The sequence below is a fragment of the Callospermophilus lateralis genome, chromosome 7, assembly GCF_048772815.1.
Source record: "Callospermophilus lateralis isolate mCalLat2 chromosome 7, mCalLat2.hap1, whole genome shotgun sequence".
Classification (NCBI taxonomy): domain Eukaryota; kingdom Metazoa; phylum Chordata; class Mammalia; order Rodentia; family Sciuridae; genus Callospermophilus; species Callospermophilus lateralis.
The window spans coordinates 68,967,716-68,992,246 of NC_135311.1; the positions used below are offsets into that span (position 1 = coordinate 68,967,716).

General features: G+C 40.5%; 1 pseudogene; it reads right to left on the minus strand.

Annotated features, from left to right (window-relative positions):
- Positions 1 to 911: 911 nt before the first annotated feature.
- On the minus strand, positions 912 to 21,795 carry LOC143404392 (endoplasmic reticulum chaperone BiP-like; annotated as a pseudogene).
- Positions 21,796 to 24,531: the final 2,736 nt, after the last annotated feature.

Below are 24,531 nucleotides of genomic sequence, written 5' to 3' on the forward strand. Positions count from 1 at the left end.
TGATATATAAATATATAAGTATGTATATTATATAAATTATATATTACATATCAAAATGTTTATGATTCATATGTATTTAATATGAATTATACATAATATATGAAATATGTGTATATTATATACACATATAATAAAATAAAATATAAATTAAATATATAAATATTATTTTATTATCTATAACATATTTATTATATATCATATAATATATTTAGATTTATATTAATTTATATTATATTGCATATCATTGTAATGTAATTATATAATAATATAATTTCTATTATTAATAAGATAATAATACAATTATTATATTAGTATAATTAATATTAATATGATATATAAAACATGGATTATATTATAATTATATATAAACAACTTATATCATATAGATATATATAAATCTATTATATGTAGTATATAATAAATAATACATAATATATAATATATAAATATATTATAATTTAAATTATATAGTTTAGTTATTTGGCTTTAGATGGTTTTAATGCTTCTGATAGTGATTTATCTCTTAGCTTTATCTGTACAAATTTTTATTTTATGACAGTTCCAAACTTTTAGTATTTTTTTTTTTAAATAACATTTATTGGTGTCACTTATGGTAGAAAAAAGTTCCTACACCAGATGTGCATGACCCAATCGTTAAATAGAACATTTCTGAGGTGAACACACATCCTGACCCACATTTTTATATCCAGTTTTTTAAGATAGCCAATTCCTCCTCTCTCTCTTCCCCAAAACATGTGAGCAACTGCTAACGGAAAGCAGTAAACAGCCACTTGGGCTATAGCATTTTCAACTCCACTCTGAGGTGAAGATTCCAATTACATTTGAGACTTAAGTTCTCTTGGTTTTCTCCTAAGGAAAGTTCTGAGACCAGTATTTACAATATTACAGCACTAGCAGATCAGTGTCTTCAACTCGTCTCTTTCTGCTGTAGCCTCTTCACCAGTTGGGGGAGGGCCTACACTTCCATAGAATTTGCTGATAATTGGCTGAACAATTTCTTCTAGATCCTTTTTAGTTTTGAAGTCTTCAATGTCAGCTTCTTGGTGGCTTTCCAGCCATTCAATCTTTTCCTCTACAGCTTTTTCCATGGTCTCCTTATTTTCAGAGGAAAGTTTGCCTCCCAACTTTACTTTATCTCCAATCTGATACTTTAGAGAGTAGGCGTAGCTTTCCAAGTCATTCCTAGTATCAAGGCACTCCTTGCATCTTTTGTCTTCCTCAGCAAACTTCTCAACATCATTAACCATCTTTTCAATTTCCTCAGGTGTCAGGCAATTTTGGTCATTGGTAATTGTAATCTTATTTTTGTTCTCTTTACCTTTGTCTTCAGCTGTCGCTCCCAAAAATAACATTCACATCTATCTCAAAAGTGACTTCAATCTGGGGGACCCCACAGGAGGAATTCCAGTGAGATCAAATGTACCCAGAAGGTGGTTGTCTTTTTTCAGGGGTCCTTTACCTTCATAGACCTTGATTGCAACAGTAGGTTGATTATCAGAAGCTGTGGAAAAGATCTGAGACTTCTTGGTGGGTACCACAGTGTTCCTTGGTATCAGTTTGCTCATGACACCTCCCACAGTTTCAATACCAAGTGTCAGGGGACATACTTCAAGCAGTACTAGGTCACCTGTATCTTGATCATCAGAGAGTACACCAGCCTGGACAGTGTCACCATATGCAACAGCCTCATCTGGGTTTATGCCACAGGATGGATCTTTGCCATTGATGAACTCTTTAACAAGTTGTTGAATCTTTGCAATTTGAGTAGAGCCACCAACAAGAACAATCTCATCAATATCAGACTTCTTCAAGGCAGAATCCTCCAGTACTTTCTGAACAGGCTTCATGGTAGACCAGAACAGGTCCATGTTTTCTCTTCAAATTTTTCCTGAGTCGGGGTTTCAGAAAAGTCTTCTTCATAGAAGGACTTGATTTTAATTCTTGCTTAATGTTGAGCAGACAGGGTCCAGTTGGCCTTTTCTACTTCATGCTGGAGTTTCTGCACAGCTCTGTTTTCTTTCCTAACATCTTTGCCAGTCTTCTTTTTGTACAGCCTGACTAAATGTTCCATAACATGCTGGTCAAAGTCTTCTCCACCTGGATGAGTATCTCTATTGGTGGCCATGACTTCGAAGACATCAAAATGTCAATGGGGAGAAGAGACACATAGAAGGTTCCACCACCCAGATCAAACACCAAAATGATGTTCTCTCCCTCCCTCTTATCCAGACCATAAGCAATAGCAGCTGCTCTAGGCTCATTGATGATCCTCATAACATTCATGCCATCAATAGTTCCAGCATCTTTGGTTGCTTGCCAGTGGCATCATTAAAAAAGGCTGATAGAGTAACAACTGCATAGGTAACCTTCTTTCCCAAATAAGCCTCAGCAGTCTCTTTCATTTTAGTGAGAATCATAGCAGAGATTTCTTCTGGAGCAAATGTCTTAGTTTGCCCACCTCCAATGTCAACCTGAATGTATGGTTTATGTTTATGTTTCTCTTCAAACACTTTGAAAGGCAAGAACTTGATGTCTTGCTACACAGAAGGGTCATTCCCTGTGCTGCCAATGAGCCGCTGGGTTTCGAAGACCGTGTTCTCAGGTTTGGAGATGAGCTGATTCTTGACTGTATCGAGGATCAGATGTTCTTCTTCAGGGGTGAAGGCCACATAATACGGCCTGATGCACTTTCCCTGATCATTGGAGATGATCTCCACTGGCCATTCTTGAACGCCCTGAAGCAGGAGTAAGTGGTCCCCAGGTCGATGACGACCATGGTACCCATGTCCTTTTCTTGTCATCCTGCTCAGCCATGCTGCGCAGAGCAGCAGCAGAACCGCGGCCACCAGAGAGAGCTTTATCTTGCCCTAGCTGTTGGCCACTTGCTCTCATCAGCAGACAGCCAGAAGTCGCCAGCAATCCAGCAATAGGCTGCAGCTGACAGCAGTGAGGTTACAGGTCTCTTAAACTCAAGATGCCTCAACTCTGTTCGTCTGTGTTGTCTCTGCCAATGTCTCAAACTTTTTAGTATTGAAGTGCATTTTCTTTCTACAATTGTATTAATTACTATATGTAAAAACTGACAAGTAGAATTCTAGTACACACAGATTCGCAAGCTTTTAGGCCACTATGTAAATATTTAAAAAGTTAAGTGAATTGCCAATGATTCCACACATGCTATAACAACACAAGTGGTCAAAGATGTACTAGAACATTATGTGGGAAAAAATATATTCATACCCAATCAAGATTTTTCAGGCACTTGCATTCAGAAGCATTTTATGAGTCAGCACCAGGTTTGCTCCAAAATAAAGCTCATTTTTCCCTACTGCCCCTATTTGTTGAGAACAATATTATACATTAAAGATGCATTTACATGAATCATTTTATAGAGAATATTATTTTAAGTTTTAAATTATAGTACTTATTTTATGCAAAACTTCAAAAACACAGAATTTAAAGACAATACCAGTGAGGCACTATCATTCTATATGACTAAAACTCTATCATTCTATATGACTAGCAAACACAATACAAGGCCAAGAGGCAAAATATACACTTTGAAAATCCTATACAAAAGTGGTTCTGTTACAACATTCTTTCATAAAATAAACACAATACATAAAAATGAAACAAGAAAAAAAAACTGAATTTTGACCACCTACACAAACTGTGGCATTTCAAATTCAAGGTCTTGTACCTCTTCCATTTGTTTTAGCCTGAGTCCCTGGCACATTGGATTCATGTCAGGCAGGCCAACCTCCTCACAGTTCTCTTTAGGCTCAGCAGCTGGTTTCAAAGCATAAGCTGATGTGCTGTCTGCCTCTGGAACAGATTTCTCCACATGACTCAGGGGAGTAAGAGCTGTGCTAGGAGGCACTGTTGCTAAAGGTGAAGCTGGTCTCTCCTCAGTCCCCCTGACTTTGCTGGTCAGGATAGGTGGTTTGTAAAATGTTGTCCCGAGATGGGGCTGCAGTATTCTGGGTGCTCTTGCAGGAGCAAGACGGTGAGAATGAGAAGACAGTCTCACTGGTGCCTCTCTTGCTGAACTGGCTGGCGTGTTGGGCTGTGTGGCACCATTGGAATGGTCACCACTATCATTGATGCTCATTGTCACTTTTTCCTGGAGTACACTTGGCACAATCACTGCACTCATGCCAGTTAAGTTCTTTAGTTCACATTTTTGTTCCTGAGTTTTTTCTGAAATCTGCTGATCAAAACCATTAATTTGGGAGCCAACAGTAGTAGAGGTATCTTTTATATTAAGTCCTTCAAAGGTAAGATTCTGGCAAAACTTGTCTGAATTGACATTTCCCACATTTCTCCTGTTTTTCTCATTAGGAGAGCTTGCAAGATGGAATCTATCTACAGGCAAACAGCAACATCTGATCTTGGTGCTTGGCATAGGCCTCTGAATATCATTTGTTGTCACATCAGATTTCAGACTAAGTGGTTTCGTGGTTTTACATATATTGTCCATCTTTTGTGATGATGATTCAAGTTCTTTGTGATCTGAAAAAGAAGAGATTTTTTTTTAACTTCATGAAGCTTGGTTAATAAGGAAGTGTGGTTATTATGAATGGGCATTCTCTCAAACAACAGAGACTTACATATTTTTCCAACACTATTTTCTCAGTCATCTATGCAGAGGAATTAAAAATCCATACAATATTAAAGGCACATTTTTAATTAAAGCATTACTTTTTAAAATTTATCTTAATAGTATAAATAGTCACAAAGCACATAAAATAAAAAAAAAAAAACACTTCCTGTAGTTACTTGTTTTAATATACTACCCATGAATGAATATTTTCTGTGTTAAGACTTTCCTGATTTCAACAGGCAGACAATGGTAACTCTAGAACAGTAACACTATTCTGTACACCAACAAACTCCATGTCCTGAATCCCAAGGACTTTGCCTGTCACTTAATCTGCTCTCCAGCTACATTCTGTCCATACTGAGGGCAACACACCAGAGAGGACTTGGATGCTCTCCCAGCTGATCCACTAATACATGGCAACATCCTCTGCACAAAGGAAGGTTGAAGAGCTGTCAGAATTGCCATTGTGCTACTGGTTCTGTAGACTCCAGACTTACCTTCTTCTCTTTCTCCTCTAGTCTGGTCCCAAGGTCCCTGTTTTCTCACCTAAAACCCTAGCATCTCCCACTCTGTCTTTGCTGCATGTGCCTTAGAAGCTCCTGTTACTAGAAAGGTGCAGCCCTCTGGCCATGATCCTCTTCTCCCTGCTGAGAAACATCAGACAATTGTGTGCCTTGCCACTGGTCTGATGGCTTTCCAATAGCCCTGTTCATAGCCCACAGTCCTCATCCCTGCCACCTGGTCCTTCTCCCACATCCTTGGGCAGTGGTTTGAAGACAGGTGCACAGCAGCATCACTTGATGATGATCGCAGGTCATCATCTCATCTGACCTCCTTCCTCACCTGAGGCTGCTGGCCTCTCTTCCCTGGTTCTCAGGCAGTGCTCATGTGATTTGCTGTTCTGGGCCCTTCTCCACATTGATAGAAGGGAGCTGAGCCATTGTGGTTGGATGGCAACCACCAAAACATATTTACAGTCCTGCAGAACTTCTAGCACCACTTCTAGCTGCCTGGGTGCTGTCTCAGCTCCTGCTGCAGTTCTGCCCTGGGCAAGCCTAATGCACTAGCCCTACCTGCCTTCTTCTGTCAAGACAAACTCCTATGTGGAGATATGTTGGCATGTGTTATTAATGATCTTCTAAATAAAAGGTTCAGAATTACCTGGTATGTAATGAAAATTTCAAATATTTTAAAATTATTTATTGTTATTACTATACCTACCTGGGAATCCAATTTCATTGGACAGCAAAACAAGGTTACATTTAGGAATGAGACAGGATGAGGTTCAAATCCTGAATCAACAATAATTTAAGGACATGACCCTTGGCATTATTTACCTTCCTGAGACTGTTAACTATGGCTTAAATGAGGTCAAGGTTCATAGCACAGAAGTGCTGATAAGATCAAATCAGATAAATGGAATCAGTGAGTCCAGTGTTTTTCTTTGCAGAGAGGAAATGGACTCTTTGTTTTCAGACTTTCTCAGGCTACACTTATTGATATTTCATTAATTTTATATATCAAATTTAACATTTATGACTATATATTGAAAAATTCAGATTAAGCTCTACTAGAGCAGTAAGGAATGGAAGGTTTTCAACCCCCTTACCAGAAATGATACACTGAAATAAAATGATTAAAAACAGTGAACAAAAAGACTGGAGCCAAGAAAATGGAAGACATGTGTGCTTAATGTGCTAAAGTTAGGCCACAGGTAAAGGGACATCAAAAAACTTTAGGAGTCTATTTTTTTTTTTTTTTTTTTTGATTTTCAGGAGTCCAGCTTTTTTCTGTTTTGACTTTAATTGATGACAAAGAAGTGAAGGTGAAAACAAATCTCAGAAAGAGAACAAAAATAATTTATGAATTTCAAGATATCTTTTTACAAGAGAGAAACAAAGCATGATATTCATTTAAATGACATTCACTAAACTTTCTCAATGGCTAGAAAAGTTAACTAATAAAACCTTGAAGTTTGAACTTACCTCAACTTAATACCCCTTGTTTTTTTTTAAAGGATGAGTATTGTAGATGGACACAATATTTTTGTCTTTATTTATTTGTTTTATATGGTACTGAGGATCCAACTCATGGCCGCACACATGCCGAGGCAAGCGTTTTACCACTGAGCTACAAGCCCAGCCCTCACCTTGGTTTTTAATCACGACTTCTTGGCAAGGTTTGAAATATGCAAGGATATATGTTACATGACCACTCACCAATGAGACATGCATCCCATTTTTCCAATGCATTTTGCTTGCGTTCTGATTCCTCAAATGATGTAGCCAATTCATAATTTTTAATTTCAATATCTGCAGTGTGAATATCCTATTGAAACAAGAAAAGTTTTAAACTAAAAGCAAAACACATCTCAAAACAAACAGTTCAAAGACTATTAACTTGTTAACATAAACATCACAAATTTAATGCAATTCTGTAATGGTCAAAACTCACTTGCTTCATAGAAAAATATTGTGACTTTGTGGAATGTTCTGTTGATATTACGGGTTTGCAAGGAGGGCTTTTATCCACCCGAGGTGCAACAACGTCAGTACTAGATGAAACATTTTGTGGGTCTAGGGACCCATCAAAGATCATCTCTGCATTGGTAATGAGGAATTCGACCAACAGGGCCTGATTGGCATATGCAACAAGAGAGGAGGAGATGGTACCAGGAGTGGTTGTAGGCCTGGGCCTCATGACACAGGGTCCAAATACCACCCCCAAGTTTTTTGAGTTCATCAGGTTTTCTTCAGAATGGTCTGCAACCCTGAAAAGAAGAACACATAAAGTGTATGAGATTTGCCTAATAGATGTCTTTAATGTTAGTTTACTATGACTTGAGAAGGTTGGAGAAAACTCGGGCTATAGAAGACTACAAAACGTTTGTCAAGGGTCAAGTTTGGTGGGTCCAGGGAAAGAATCCTTTGTTTCATTATGATACTTACCACACACCAAACTGAGTTTCAGAGTACTATATTAGGATAAAATGCATGTAAGTAGAAGGAACTACTGAACTCAGTAGCAGAAGGAAGAAAAACACCTCAAAAAATTGCTCCATCATTGTATGTGGGACATACTCCCCGTTCCAGTATAAGAACTGGAAACTGAAACAGCACTGTCAATTTCTCTCTCACTGCCCAGTTATTTTTCTTTTTTTAAAAAATAATTTTTACCTAGAGATGGACACAATACCTTTATTTAATTTATTTATTTTTATGCAGTGCTGAGTATCAAACCCAGTGTCTCACATGTGCTAGGCAAGTGTTCTATCACTAGCCACACTCCCAGCTGCCCACAGCTAGTTTCCTAGCCTGGATGGTTCTCTCTCCTGAACACCTCTCTGTTCTATTGCCACTATCAATGTTCTGGTTTTACTTCAAGCACTCTCAGCTTGATATTTCTATGACTATCCAAAGAAATCTGTCTCTGCCTGGTTTAGCTATCAGGATGATACTAGATTCATCTATGGGTAAAGTAGCTGTGATATATATATATATCTAGTGAATGGGTTAGCTTTGCTATTTGTCTTTCAGAGGATTCACCACTGATGTATAGAAATGCATTTGATTTATGGGTATTAATTTTATATCCTGCTACTTTGCCAAATTCATTTATTATTTTAGAAGTTTTCTGGTGGAGTTTTTTGGATCCTCCAAGTATAAAATATGTCGTTGGCAAAAATGGTAATTTAAGTACTTCTTTTCCTATTTGTATTCCCTTGAATTTCTTTCACCTAATTGCTCTGGCTAGAGTGGCAAGGATTATGTTGAACAATTTTTAGATGGAATGCTTCCAATTTTTCTTCATTTAGAATGATGTTAGCCTTAGGTTTAAAATAGAGAGCTTTTACTATGTTGAGGTATATTCCTACTACCCCTAGTTTTTCTAATAGTTTGAACATGAAAAGGTACTGTATTTTGTCAAATGCTTTCTCTGCATCAATTGATATAATCATAGGTTTCTTCTCTTTAGGTTTATTGATGTGATGAATTACATTCATTGATTTCTGTATGTTGAACCAACCTTGCATCCCTGGAATACACAACTTGATCATGGTGCATTGTTTTTTTTTCATATGTTTTTGTATGTGATTTGCCAGAATTTTATTGAGAATTTTTGCATCTATGTTCATCGTGTAGATATGGGTCTGAAATTTTCTTTCCTTGATGTGTCTCTGGCTGGTTTGGGTATCAGGATGATACTAGCTTCACAGAATGAGTTTGGAAGGGTTTCCTCCTTTTATATTTCATGGAATAATTTGAAGCCCTTCAAGATATGAATAGTTAAAAAAACTGTGGTATATATACACAATGGACTATTACTCAGCATTACAAGGGAATAAAATAATGGCATTTATAGGTAAATGGATGGAGTTGGTGAATATCATGAAGTAAGCCAATCCCCCAAAATCAAAGGCCAAAATTCTCTCTGATAAATAAATGTTGATACATAATAGGGTTCCTGGGGATGGAGGAACATTGATTGGGCTCAGGAGAGGGAAGGAAGAGGAGGGGTATGGGGTAGGAAAGATGGTGGAATGAGACAAACATCATTACCCTAAGTACATGTATGACGGCACATGTGGTATGACTCTACATCATGTACAGAGAAATGAAAATTTGTGCTCCATTTGTGTACAATGGATTGAAAAGCATTCTGCTGTCATGTATAACTGATTTGAACTAATAAATTTTTTTAAATTTTTATTTTATTTATTTATTTGTATGTGGGACTGAGGTTCGAACCCAGGGCCTTGCACAATCTCTACTGCTGAGCCACAATTCCAGCCACAAAAAATAAATTTAAAAAAAATTTAAAAAGGAGATCTTAATTACTGTCAGAAAGGTCTAACAGGCAAATCTGAATATGTGAAATTCCTGATTCCAAGTTCTTTAGTGGGCATAGAAACACCTTGGTCAACTAATCTGCCAGGTAGGTAAGATTTTTTATCAAGTCTCTAGGAAGGGTAGCACAGTTCCTGCTACTGCTTGCTATATTGTAGCCTAATAAAATCAAATATTCTAAATGCAAAATGCTTTCTTGTGTCTCCATGTCATTTCTCTCTGCCTCATATGCTCTTCTGCACATTCAATACCAAATCACCACTCAGTTCTTAAAAATCAGACACAAGGCCTTTTGCCTCTTCTGCTCTATTCCTACCCCCAAAACTTCCTCTGCATGCCTACAAGCTGTGCACAGCTACTAGAAAAAGAATGATGGTGAACTGTGGTTATATACAGACCTGTACCCCAAGAGGATAAACCCACAAATAGCAGAAACTCTATATTTCCACCCTAGTTTCCCCAGCCAGAGCCTGGCACACAGGAAGCATCTGAGGGAACCATGTTTGCTGCATGAACATGTATTCAATGTCTCCCTCTCCCAACACATAATAAAAACATCCTAAAATCATTTTGAAAATCATAACAATATAAATGTACTGAATACTATTGCCCTGTTGAATTAAAAATGGCTAAGATGGTATAAAAATTCTTACCTCTTAAGATGGATGATAAGGTAATGTAGAGTGTTAAAATTGAACGGTGGCAATTTTCTTACAAGGTCCTTGGTTTTGAGAAAAATTTGGTTGATATCTGTACACATATTTGGAGATGTGTTGTCTTCAGAGTTGTCCCTTTTGGTGTTCTGTTCTTGGTTAATTTGTTGGATGACATTTGCAAGCTGCATAAATTCCTGGTACCATTGGAATAAAACCAATGGCTCTGGTAGCTAAAGAAACAAAATTATATTAAAAATACCTTTGGGCTGAGGTTGTGGCTCAGAGGTAGAGTGTTAGCCTAGCACATGCAGGGGCCTGGGTTTGATCCTCAGCACTACATAAAAAATAATAAATAAAATAAAGGTATTGCATCCCGCTACAACCAAAAAATAAATATTTTGAAAAAATCTTCTGCCTGTTTTTTTTGTTAAAGTCAACTATAAGTGAGAATTACTCAAATAATATAGCATGTCCCCTTTAGATTAACAAAATTTTCTAAAGTCAATCTGTATTTATTGATATCATTTTCAGTATTGGGGATTGAACCTAGGACCTCAAGCATGCTATGCAAGCACTCTAGTACTGAGCTTCATCCCTGCCCATAAAATAGAATATATATGTTTGGTAGAGAAGTGACTTAGAAAGCAAATCAAAATCTTGACTATAAATTATATTTATGTTAATAACAAATTAATGGAAAATGAGTGAAATTCTAAACTTTAAATGAAGTTTAAGCTTTAAGCTTCATTATGGGATTTTAAAACTCTTCTATTCACATCTGCCCCCCAAATATATAATCTTCAGCTGTTTCACTGGAACAAACATAGAATAGTGAACAGAATCTATAAAATGAATCAGAAACCCATGGATTTTATGAGTAAGGGGTAAAAATATCAAAGTGCTAAAGGGCACAGATTTTACTTAGGCAAGAATGAAGATCAGCACAAGATAATATGACCTACAAAAACATACTGTCAACATCTCATGAAACTTTCAAACAGGCTGATTTGCCATGAATAGGTCAAAAGAAGTTCTTACAACAAATATCCACTGCCAAAATGAATTTCAATGTTTCTACTGACCTACAATAAAAAATTCAGTGAATCGTTGGCTACCTGATGTCCTATAATATCTGTGGGAAGTTAAGGTGTTGCCCTGTGATCAGTTTCTATCTTCAACCACTCTGGGATCTGAAGCAAGTCACATCACCTCTTGGAGCTTTAGGTCAATGAGTCAGATAAAGGCTACTCTCTAACACTATTGCAAGAATTGAGCACACTTTGCCAAATGAAAGTCTTAGACATATAAAATTCCTCAACAGAATGCAAGTTTATTGTATTGGACCCAATTCATCTCCTTTCCCTGACTGACTAAACAAGGTTAAGGATGACACATTATGAGACTTCCAGTCATTCAAAGGTATCAACCTCCATTTCTCAGTTGAGGAATCTGTAGAATGTGATTAAAGGGTTATCAATGCTTTCCTGGGCTAACATTGTAGACCCAGCAATTTATACTTAATTTCTTTCCCTCCTGCAATTCCACTAAAATACAGTAGGCTCATAAGGACTAGGAAAATAGAGAAAACAAAAAGCAACAATTCACAAGTAGAAGAGCAGATGAATAAGTCCTGATGCAGCATTTCCAAGAGAACTGACTCTTTGTCACTCAACATGATTTTCAGAATCCTAAAGGGATGTGGACAATCACTACCAGGTCCTCTGATCTTGGCTTAGGTTGCAGGTGGGCCAGCGGAGAAAGCTTAGCTCTCTATAGAATCCTGTCTCCACTCCATGTACTAGGGCAATCTCCTTTCTAAAACTGGAAAATTTTTCTCTGGGCAATGGGATACAGAGGCTCTCTGAATCGAGGCAATGCCAAACATAAGGACCACAGAGGTAACTGTTTTCAAACGGGGATATGTTGGCTATATGCACACTGAAAGCACAGATCCTACAGTCTTAGTAACCCTGGCTTCCACAGTATTGGTACTGCATCTCTAGGCAAGGAAAAAACTCTTTCCTGGGGGACTGGGGTTGTGCCTCATGGTAGGGCACTCATCTGGCATGTGTGAGGCACTAGGTTGGATCCTCAGCACCACATAAAAATAAATAAATTAATTAAAAGTATTGTGTTCATCTACAATTAGAAAAAAATGCCTTCCCAGGAGGATCACACCAGTGCCAGAACAGGGAACTAGAGACATGTAGTTAGGCATATACCAAACAGTCCACCTAGACCACTTTATAGTAAAGTTCAAAGTTTTTAAAAAGCCTTGATGTGTTCAAGTGCTTCCAAAGTGATTTCAAGTCCAAACTCATGTAACTAGCCACCATGAAAGACAAAAATCAAAATGGATGGAAAAAGAACAAAATGAAGTTCTAAAATGATGCTGTCAATATGCTGGCAACTAGTCAGATATGGTGAAAGAGTACTGGAAATGCAACTGATCTAAATTGAGATGTGTTCTAAATGAAAAATAGATACCAGATTTCAAAGAAAAAGAGCTGCAATACAAATACATAAATAAACAAAATACCTCATAATTTGAAAAACTAGATATTCAAAATGTTAAATGAAATGTTAAAAATCACTTCACTTTATTTTTAATTTTTATGTTGCTATAGAAAATTTAATGTTATATATGAGGGTCACATTGTATTTCTACAGAGGTTAGAGGCCAAATAGAGAAAAGAACCCTTAATGAGAAAAATCTATGAACATCCACAATAAAAGAGCATCATATAATCATTTAAAAAATGTGATCAAAAGAATAGAAAATCAGACTTCTTGAATATTAAAACATGATCTCACAAATGGAGTAATTTACTTATTCAAGAAGAAAAAGACAAGGAAATGTCTTAGAAAGTTTTTGAAGAAAAAAAGAACAATAAAGAAAAGGTAAGGGAACTGGAGAACAAGTATGCTTGCCAAGCAAGTGCAAGACCCTGAATTTTTAATCCCCACGAGTACAAATAACAAATTTATAAATATTTATATGTGTGTTTGTGTATGGTACACACACACATCTCCAAAGAAGAGCTTCAAGTACAAGGGTGGGAGAATGGCAATAAAAATCAAGAAAAGTTCCAAGAACTAAAGTGCTCACAACTGACGGAGCTCATGGAGTGGCCAGAATACTGGATGGAAATATATCCACATCAAAGTACATCATTATAAAATCTTAGAATAATGAGGGGGGTGATGACATAGTCTATACTAATGAAAAATATTCAATATAAAATATTTTTGCTCTTTGCATTTGATGGTAGGTTTAGAATAAAACTTTAACCTTTTGTAGGTAAAATTTTAACACTTCACATATATCGTGTGAAGAAAATTCGGACAGATCTACTAAATGCCTTCCACTTTCCAGAGCTCGACACAGGATTGCGATTTTTGCCTTGTTGCCACTGACTCTATAGATGCCCTTGAAGAGAAAAGGAAAACAGAATGCAATATTTCACTTTAGTACAAAGGGCTAAATGCAGACATCTAGACAGAGTTGATGTATCTACTTCAATTTTTATAAGTATTTAAAAAATACAAGTTGAAGTCAAATAAATTAACATTTTCCAAATAAATGTGAATAAATTTAGTTATTACAAATGGAGAGTGCTGATTTTCTTAAAATCTCTTTTTCATTAAATCAAATCACAAAGGCATTTATGTTTTTAGAGTTTTAAGAGTAAACAACATACTTGTAAACTCAAGGCAGTCCTATCGATTTCTGAAGCACACATTTTGATTATGAAAGGAATGCCATCTGGCTCCTTTTTGGCAACACAGGACAATTCTGCTCCAAATAGGTGTATTTTCCCCCGAAGTTTACGATGTCCGCAAACGATGGTTAAGTTTGCCATGCATTTTTTATGGCAGATAAGAAGACACTATAAGAAAATGATATTTGAAAACTGATTGACTCACCTTAAAATTATTCACAACTAAGCAAAATACAGGCCGACTAATAACGACAAAAATAAGTGAAAAAGTACTATTTGTGGTTTGTGAATTACATTTAACAGGAAAACAAATAAGAAAACTACAAAAATAAACTGTGGGACTTTATTAAACATGTACTGGCAAGCTAGGTGTGATGGCATATGCCCATGATTCCAGCTACTTGAGGGGTTGAAACAGGAATTTCACAAGTTAAAGGCCAGACCAATCTTGCAAGAGCCCATTTCAAAGCACAATTTTAAGAAAGAGTGTATGGGCTGGGGATGTGGCTCAAGCGGTAATGCGCTCCCCTGGTGTGCGCAGGGTGCTGGGTTGGATCCTCAGCACTACATAAAAATAAAATTTAAAAAAAGATATTGTGTCCACCGAAAACTGAAAAATAAATATTAAAAATCTCTCTCTCTCTCTCTCTCTCTCTCTCTCTCTCTCTGTGTGTGTGTGTGTGTGTGTGTCTCTCTCTTCCTCTCTCTTTCTCTTTTCTCTCTCTAAAAATATGGCATGTGCAAGACCCTAAATTTAGTTCCCAGGAGTACAAACAACAAATTTATATATATTTAAATGTGTGTTTGTGTGTGGACACACACATCTCTAAATAAGTAAAATCATAACAAAAAAGTATATAGCAAAAGAAAAAATTGTGATTCCAAAAAGATCTTACCTCTTGGCATTTAAGACCTTGAAATATGACAATGTGTTCACAGTATCTACATCTTGCTGGATATCTCCATTTTTTGAACTTATGGGTGGCAGCTGCTTTTGCCATTAATGATTGCTGAAATCTTCCAAGGGAGCTGGGTCCTTACAACAGAAATGTTAGTATGTAAGAAGGGTAAAATGACAAAAACATATACCACATGATATTGTACATGGAATAATTTTTAGACTTTGAGATTACTTATATATTACAAAAAGCTATTATTTTGAATTTCTAACATAAAAAAGCATCTCATTTATTGATCTCTTATAAAACACACATTTTTTTTTCTTTTTTTATTTACTTATGACAGTGGAATGTATTACAATTCATATTACACATGTAGAGCACAATAGTTCACATCTCTGGTCATATACAAAGTATATTCATACCAATTCGTGTCTTCATACATGTATTTGGCATAATGATGACCTTCTCATTCCACCATCATTTCTAACCCCATGTTCTCTCCCTTCCCCTCGCATCCCTCTGTTTCAGAGTCCTCCCTTGTTCCCCCTCCCTACCCCACTATGAGTCAGCCTCCTTATATCAGAGAGAACATTTGGCATTTGTTTCTTTGGGCTTGCTTAGATTCACAGAGCATTATCTTCTCCCACACCATGCATTTATCTGAAAATGCCATGATTTTATTCTCTTTTATTGCTGAGTACATAGGATTTTGGAAGAACCCTGCATGTTTTTATACAGAAATTAACAAGTTGATTCTAAAGTTTATATGAAAATGTTAAAGATATTGGAGAGCCAAAGAAATTTTAGAGAATCTAGACTGCTTGACTTTACAACTCACTGTAGAGCTACAGGATTCAAGCCAGTGTGCTTTTGGCCTAGGAAGAGACATGCAAATCAACAGAATAAAATAGAATCCAAAGTAGACTCTCTTGTATTTAGTGAAGCTATTTCTTTTTTAAAAATTCATTTAATTTTTTTAAATACATGACAACACTGGATTGCATTTCAATTCTTATTACACATACAGAGCACAATTTCTTTTATCTCTGGATATAAAGTATGTTCACTTCAGTTTATGCCAGTATATATGTTCTATTTTTTGCATTACAATTCTTAATACACATATATGCCACAATTTTTCATATCTCTGTTTGTATATAAGGTATGTTGACACCCATTTCAAATCTTCATATATGTACTTTGTAAAATGATGTCCAACACATTCCACCATCCTTGCTAATCCCCTTCCTCCTCTCTTTCCCTCCCACCCCTCCCTAGAATTAATCTCATCCTCCCATGCTGTTCCTCCCAACTCAACTATAAGTCACCCCACTTATAGCAGAGAAAATATTTGGCATTGTTTTTTAGGAATTGGCTGACTTCATTTAGCATTATCTTCTCCAACACCATCCATTTACCTGCAAATGCCATGATTTTGTTCTTTTATCATGCTGAGTAGTATTACATTGTGTATAAATGCCACATTTTTTTGTCCATTCATCCACTGAAGGACATCTAGGTTGGCTCCACAGTTTAGCTCCCATCTTCTCTTCCGAACCCCATCTACTGTAATTCATTTCTCTCCCTGATACAAGATTTTTGGTTGGAACCCATTATCTTTCCAGTTTGAAATATGTTGTTCCAGGATCTTCTAGTTCTCAGGGAATATGTTGAAAAATCTGCTGTTAACCTAATTGGTTTACTTCTATGTGTAATCTGATTCACTTCTCTTGTGGCTCTTAAAATTCTCTCCTATTTCTGTATATTGAGAATTTTCATTATAATGTGTCTTGGTATGGGTCTGTTGTGATTTTGCACATTCAGTGTCCTGCAGGCTTCTTGGATTTGGATTTCCATTTCATCCTTCATGTCTGGAAGTATTTCTGATATTATTTCATTGAATAGCTTGCACATTCCTTTGGTTTTGAACTCTGTGCCTTCCTCTATCCCAATGACTCTTAAATTTGGACTTTTTATGCTATGCCATATTTCTTGGGTTTTCTGCTCATGGTTTCTTATCATTTTTGCTGTGCTGTCTACATTCTTTTCAAGATAATATACTTTGTCTTCGTGATGTCCTATCTTCTAAGTTGTATTTCTGCTGGTGATGCTCTCATTTGTGTTTTTAATTTGGTTCATATTTCTTTCATTTCAAGTAATTATATATATATCTCCTCAGTCCTCAATCTCCCTGTAGAGGTCATCTTTTGTTTCTTGGATTTGTTTATGTAGCTCATTGTCAAAGTGATCTTTCACTATCTGTATTTGTTGTCTAATGTCTTTTTTGAGATTCCAAAACATCTGAATAATGTAAATCCTGAAATCTTTTTCTGTCACTTTTTCTGCTGTTTCTAATTATTCTTCTAATGATGCATTGTCTTCAATTGTTTGTGGTATTTTCTTCCCTTGTCTTTTCATGTTGCTGGTATTTCGTTCCTGCTCTGTGGGACTGGTGTGTTATTCTTTTTACCCTATAGATTTGTAGTGCTCTTGTATATTCCAAGATCCCTTCTTTGTGGGGAGAGACAATGTTGACATTCCCAAAATAAACAGTACATCACCTATGTGTAAATTACTGCTATTAAGACATTCATAGTTAGTCTCAATGTCTAGTTATTCTAGATTCAATTATAATTTAAAATATAATCAGTAGTTTCATAGAAGATGTACACTTTCTTCTGGTGGTGGACAGAGAACTAGAGGTCAGGTATCTGACTTTATGTTAAGGGCAAAAGATGTGAGGGCAATGGATTAATAAAACTTAGAAATTTGGAGGAGAACTCTAATCAAGAGAGTTAGTAGCAGGGGAATAGACAGGAGGTAATTTAGGGGAGACAAGTATGTGGGAGGACAGTAGAATGCATAAAAACAAACATGTATATGTGTTTAGAAAATTACAAGAAGTAAAAATAGTAAAAATTAGGAGGTTGAAAGAGAAAGAGAGGGAGGAAGAAAAATAAAAAGGAAGTAAAAAAGAGAAAAGAGAGAGAGAGAGAAGTAAAAAAAAAAGAGGGGTGGCTTATGCAATTCCTTTATATTATATTATTCTGGTGACTCAGTTCTATTTCATGCAAAGTTCTTGGTTATATGTTGGGGTTGTGAGGACCAGAGGAGGAGGGGTAGAGGAGAAAGAAAGAGGATAATATGGAAGAGAAGAAAACAAAAAACAAAACAAACAAACAACAAAATACTCTCAGAGTTCCCTTTTCTTCTCTTTTAGTAGGTAGAGTTGTCTATTCCAAGCTTGGTTCTCTGCCCTCAGTGTGGTGTAGGTAACCAGTGTGAGAAGACTAAAGCTCTCCCTCTCTTGTCTGGGCTTCCCTAATCTTGGTCTCTCTGAGTTGCTCCAAGGTTTTAGCCCCCTCCCCTCTCTTGCTTATCAGGTCTCATCTGGGGGACCTCACACCCTCCAACTTAGGATTGCACCAAGTGGGCAGTGTCCCGGTGGCACTGCACTCCTGTTCAACTGAGAGCTGATTTTGTGCTGATAGTTTCTATACCGAGTTATTACAGCTGGGGGAGTGGATTTGGAACCCAGGTACCTGTTCAGTCACAGATCCAGCTGGTAACCACACCCACCAAAGATGGTGAGAAAGGTCAAGTCAGTCCTTTTCCCAGTCGGGGTGTCTGGTGAGGTGGGGGGAGCTGGGATGTCCTTGTGCTGTGCCTAGAACGTGGTCTGGGGACCTGCGTGGGAGCAGAGCATCCCCTGGAGTTCTGCCACTCCACCGAGGTGCTTAGTTGGTGTCTCTGCTCCCCCACTTGAGAGTCGCGCCTGTGCTCAAACTGTGGGCTTTGGGACTGAAGCCTGGAGTCTCACCTGAACACAGAGGCTCTGAGTTCTGCTTGGTGTTCGCAGCTCTGGTGGATTCTGTGAAAATCCGCTGGATGGGGTCCTGTCACATGAACTGAGATGTTGTGTTCCCTCAAGGCAAGACCCCGAGCAGGAGAAGCCACCTGATAGCTTTCTCTGATTCAGGCACAGAGCAGCTTGAAGCAGGATCTCCTCTACTCTGCCACCTTGGATCCCAGTCAACCGATTTCTGTCAGAGATGCCAAAGTAATTCCGTGGTCTTTCAATAAATGGTGCTGAAATAACAGATATCCATAATGCGAGGGATGAACATCAAACCTTATTTCAGTCAACTCTAAAATGAACAGAAACCACACACCTAAACATACAACCTAACACTATCCGTCTTTGAATTCAGGGTTATGAAGGGCAGCTGTCTATTTTTATAAATAAAGGATGTTTTGGGAACACAGCCATGTTGATGTATTGTGTATAATTGCTTTTAAGGATTATTAAATATAATGGTAGTAGAGATAAATAACTGTTCAGGTGTTGATAATTTTTGAAACTGAGGTTGTATTCACAGAGTATACTGTTTGGCCTACTTTGATGCCTGCTTGAAATTTCCCATTATGAAAACTTGTTTTTGTTTTTTTAGTCTACCTTCAGATCTACTCTGGGCTATCTCAAGATCATCCCCATAAGCTCCATCACTCTCCTTCCCATTTCTCTCCAGCAAGGCTCAACCAATCCTAAAGTCCCCTGAATGTCCTGTGGAAGCCAGCCATTCATTCTAACATGCTAAGCACAAATGTGACATCATGGTGGTACTCAATGAATATTAGAAAATATATATTATAAGTAAAATTATGGAAGGTTCTGTCTGCATACACCCTGAAGTTGAAACTGAACTTGCCCTTCCCTAACACTTCTAGAAACATGTTAATTAGCTCCGACCTCTTCCTTTCAAAGGAAGACTGTGGGGCTAGAGTGTAGTTCAGTGGTAGAGTGCTTGCCTAGTGTGCCTGAAGCCCTGGTTCAATATGCAACACCACAACAAATAAAATAAAAAGGAAGACTGTGACATTTGAAAACTTTCTCAGCAATACACCCTGAAACTTTCTTCAAGAAAAATAAAACTCTTATCAAGGGAGGCATTATTGCCGAAAATCTGCTCTATGAACAAGGTGGCTCAATTCCTTATCATGTAATCATAAAGACAATTAATAAAATATGCTCCCAACCTTTATCAATCCCCTGTATTCTTTACACATATGAATTATTTTTGTGTGTGCGTCTCATCACCATGATGAAAATGAATGGGAAATTTAAAAGAAACAGCAAACCAACTACTCTTCAAATCTTCAAAGCAGAGCTATTGTCTGTGACTTGTTGTCTCAGATCAAGTGGTTCTGGCTTGATTTGAGAACCTGCACATACTGGCAACCTACAGAGCTCTCTTTCAGATTTCTCAGTGTCTCTGAGCAAATGGCTGCACTGTCAAAGCAGTGAGATCCTGGTAGACATTAGAGATGACCAGCAATTCTGTGCAGGAAGACCCCCCCCTTCTGTGCTTATTAAAATTACCCTTTACTTTCAAGCTCACACAAAAATACCACTTCATTCCCTCCATTGAAAATAATCATTCCTTTGGCTCTAGTTTTTGGTTATTGTATTCTGCCACTCATTAAATGGAAAGGTTCTACAGGGAGTCTGTCTAGCATAAAGTGAGATTCTGATTAATTTTCAGAATCTGAATAAATTAAAATACATAGGAATCAAAATCCTTCCAGAATCCCTTCTGGGAATCATCTTTGTTCAATGGTAGTACTAACTCCCTGGGACAAAGAGCAGTTGTAAATGCCCACATTCCTAGGTCAAGGGCTTTTACAGGTGGGAGGTGAAGGGGATGATAATTGAGAGGTTGTTCTATTTTGGGGAGGTGGAGTGGTCTGGTGTTACCCTACATTCACTGAATATAGTGATTCTTCAACTCAGCCAAACTTCAATATCCTGCCAACTTGGGGGCTGAAACTTTTCTACCGGGGCCCATTGGGCTTTCTTCAAATTCAGTCTGCATGAGACCAGATCTATAGGTATTGTCAACCTAATGAGGCTTAAGTGTCACTATTCCTCACTTTCACAACTCTTACAATAGGTTAGCATTTCTATGTAGGCATTTCTGGCAAACTGATTAAAGAACTCACTGCAGGGAAAAGGATCTAAATTTCAAAGACACACATGTATATATGTATAATGTGCTGTGATTTATTTACTCATCCTAAATACTCACCTCCACATCTAATTTTGAATTCTTTTCCATGAAGAGGGAGACCCCTACACCCAAACTCAATAAGGAGGTGAAGTGAACCCAAAGAGGAAAAGAACAAAACTGATTTAGAACAAAAAGCTGCCTGCTGTTTAGAAATAGCCTTGGAATATTCACAAAACACCTAACACTCCTCCCTTCCCCCAAAAGATCCAAAGAACTCAGTGGATGTCAAAGATCCAAAGGACTCAGTGTGGAACCCTCTCCTTGGTCTGTAAGACAGGGACAGTAGTGAAAAAGTCAAATAAACCAGCACCTGTCTGACTCAAAGAAAAGGACAGTCCTGGTCCACTGGTTTCCTCAGAAGGGGGGCCACCTCTGGAACACCAGATTTTTATCACCGACAGGGTCTTGGGGAATCCTGGACACATACTCACAGGGACATACCCTCCTTGTAGCAGTTGGGATCTCCCAGCTTATCAATTCCAATTTAGACCCTAACTTTCTGTGCTGAGGTCATGGTTGAAAAAAGGTGAATGGAAACAGAAGGGACAGTAATAAGGGAAGGACAGAAAAGAGACAGGATAGAGATACAGTCAGAAAGAAAGGCAAAGAGGGAGTCCCTGCACCTTTAGGCCCCCTTCCCTGCTCAAAGTAGTCACCAACAAAGGCCTAGATGAGGTGAAGTGTGTAAAGAAAAAGTAAAAAGGGAACAGCACTTGTTAGTTTCTTTACCTAGGTACTCATCAGAATGAAATTTCAGGAAATGTACCCACACTTACAAAAAGATCCCAGTGGGAAAGACGATTGTGAAGACCCGAAAAGCAAGAAGGAAAAGTTAAGTTAACCCGTGAGTATCGCTGTGGTCCTCAGCTGCCTCAGCGTCGTTATCCTGCTCCAACTGCTAACTGATCACAAAGGACCACAGTGTTCCGGTTCCCATAGTGCCCACTCCTGACGTCTACCTCTCGTGGGCGCCCATCTCAACGTTCCATCCTCGCGGAAGACCCCGCCCCGCCTGCAGCTGCCTCCCCTCCAGGACCACCACGAGCCACTGTGGCCGCTCTGACCCTGAAAGGCAATTGGTCAGCAGCCATCTCTGCAGTCCCCAGCCCAGTGCAGCGCCAGAGCGACCAACTCCATCCCACACTCATCCCCCTGCTTCCTCCAGAGTCCAGGACTCAGACTCCCGTGAAATGCATGGCAAGAGAGGGCCAGAGCTCGCTGCCTCCATCCCCCACGCATTGCCCTTGGTTGCCCTATCAAGCCACCTCCAGGACCACCCTGGCCACAGAAGCCCCTCCCCGCCATGCACTGCCAAGTCCCCCAGAGACCAGGCACTGTGCAGCACTCATGGGGGTGAAACCAGGGCCAGCAGCAGATGAGGGCGGTTGTGGATCACAGGCTGTCAGCTGTGAAGCACTCTGATTCAGGCCCCGCCCCGCCCGCAGCTGCCACACCTCCCGGACCAGGGCACTAAGCTGTGGCAGCTCTGACCCTGGATGGCAATTGGTCAGCAGCCATCTCTGCAGTCCCCAGCCCACTGCAGCGCCAGAGCAACCACCTCCATCCCACACAGCGGTTGTGGATCACAGGCTGTCAGCTGTGAAGCACTCTGATTCAGGCCCCGCCCCACCCGCAGCTGCCACACCTCCCGGACCACTGCTGGACACTGTGGCTGCTCTGACCCTGGATGGCAATTGGTCAGCAGCCAACTCTGCAGTCCCCAGCCCAGTGCAGCGCCAGAGCGACCACCTCCATTCCCACACAGCGGTTGTGGATCACAGGCTGTCAGCTGTGAAGCTCTCTGATTCAGGCCCCGCCCCGCCCACAGCTGCCACACCTCCCGGACCACCACAGGACGCCAGAGCGACCACCTCCATCCCACACTCATCCCCATGCTTCCTCCAGTGTCCAGGACTCAGACTCGCGCCATATGCTTGGCAAGAGAGGGCCAGAGCTCGCTGCCTCCATCCCCCACGCATTGCCCTTGGTTGCCCTATCAAGCCACCTCCAAGACAACCCTGGCCACAGAAGCCCCTCCCCCCCATGCACTGCCAAGTCCCCCAGAGACCAGGCACTGTGCAGCGCTCATGGGAGTGGAACCAGGGCCAGCAGCAGATGAGGGCGGTTGTGGATCACAGGCTGTCAGCTGTGAAGCACTCTGATTCAGGCCCCGCCCCGCCCGCAGCTGTCACACCTCCCAGACCACCACGCGACACTGTGGCTGCTCTGACCCTGGATGGCAATTGATCAGCAGCCATCTCTGCAGTCCCCTGCCCAGTGCAGCGCCAGAGCGACCACCTCCATCCCACATGGCGGTTGTGGATCACAGGCTGTCAGCTGTGAAGCACTCTGATTCAGGCCCCGGCCCGCCCACAGCTGCCGCACCTCCAGGACCACCGCGCAAAGCCAGAGAGACCACCTCCATCCCACACTCATCCCCGTGCTTCCTCCAGTGTCAGGACTCAGACTCCGCCAAATGCTTGGCAAGAGAGGGCCAGAGCTCCCTGCCTCCATCCCCCATGCATTTCAGTTGGTTGCCCTATAAAGCCACCTCCAAGACCACCCTGGCCAGAAAAGACCCTCCCGCCAAGCACTGCCAAATCCCCCAGAGACCAGCCACTGCGCAGCGCTCATGGGGGTGGAACCAGGGCCAGCAGCAGATGAGGGCCATTGTGGAGCACAGGCTGTCAGGGGTGAAGCACTCTGATTCAGGCCCCGCCCCGCCCGCAGCTGCCACACCTCCCGGACCACCAGGAGATGCCAGAGCAACCAACTCCATCCCACACTCATCCCCATGCTTCCTCCAGTGTCCAGGACTCAGACTCCCGCCAAATGCTTGGCAAGAGAGGGCCAGAGCTCGCTGCATCCATCCCCCACGCATTGCCCTTGGTTGCCCTATCAAGCCACCTCCAAGACCACCCTGGCCACAGAAGCCCCACCCCGCAATGCACTGCCAAGTCCCCCAGAGAGCAGGCACTGTGCAGCGCTCATGGGGGTGGAACCAGGGCCAGCAGCAGATGAGGGCGGTTGTGGAGCACAGGCTGTCAGCTGTGAAGCACTCTGATTCAGGCCCCGCCCCGCCCGCAGCTGCCACACCTCCCGGACCACCGCGAGATGCCAGAGCGACCACCTCCATCCCACACTCATCCCCATGCTTCCTCCAGTGTCCAGGACTCAGACTCCCGCCAAATGCTTGGCAAGAGAGGGCCAGAGCTCGCTGCCTCCATCCCCCACGCATTGCAGTTGGTTGCCCAATCAAGCCACCTCCAAGACCACCCTGGCCACAGAAGCCCCTCCCCGTCATGCACTGCCGAGTCCCCCAGAGACCAGGCACTGTGCAGCGCTCATGGGGGTGGAACCAGGGCCAGCAGCAGATGAGGGCGGTTGTGGAGCACAGCCTGTCAGCTGTGAAGCACTCTGATTCAGGCCCCGCCCCGCCCGCAGCTGCCACACCTCCCTGAGCAGGGCGCTAAGCTGTGGCTGCTCTGACCCTGGATGGCAATTGGTCAGCAGCCATCTCTGCAGTCCCCAGCCCAGTGCAGCGCCAGAGCGACCACCTCCATCCCACACAGCAGTTGTGGATCACAGGCTGTCAGCTGTGAAGCACTCAGATTCAGGCCCCGCCCCACCCGCAGCTGCCACACCTCCTGGACCAGGGCGCTAAGCTGTGGCTGCTCTGACCCTGGATGGCAATTGGTCAGGAGCCATCTCT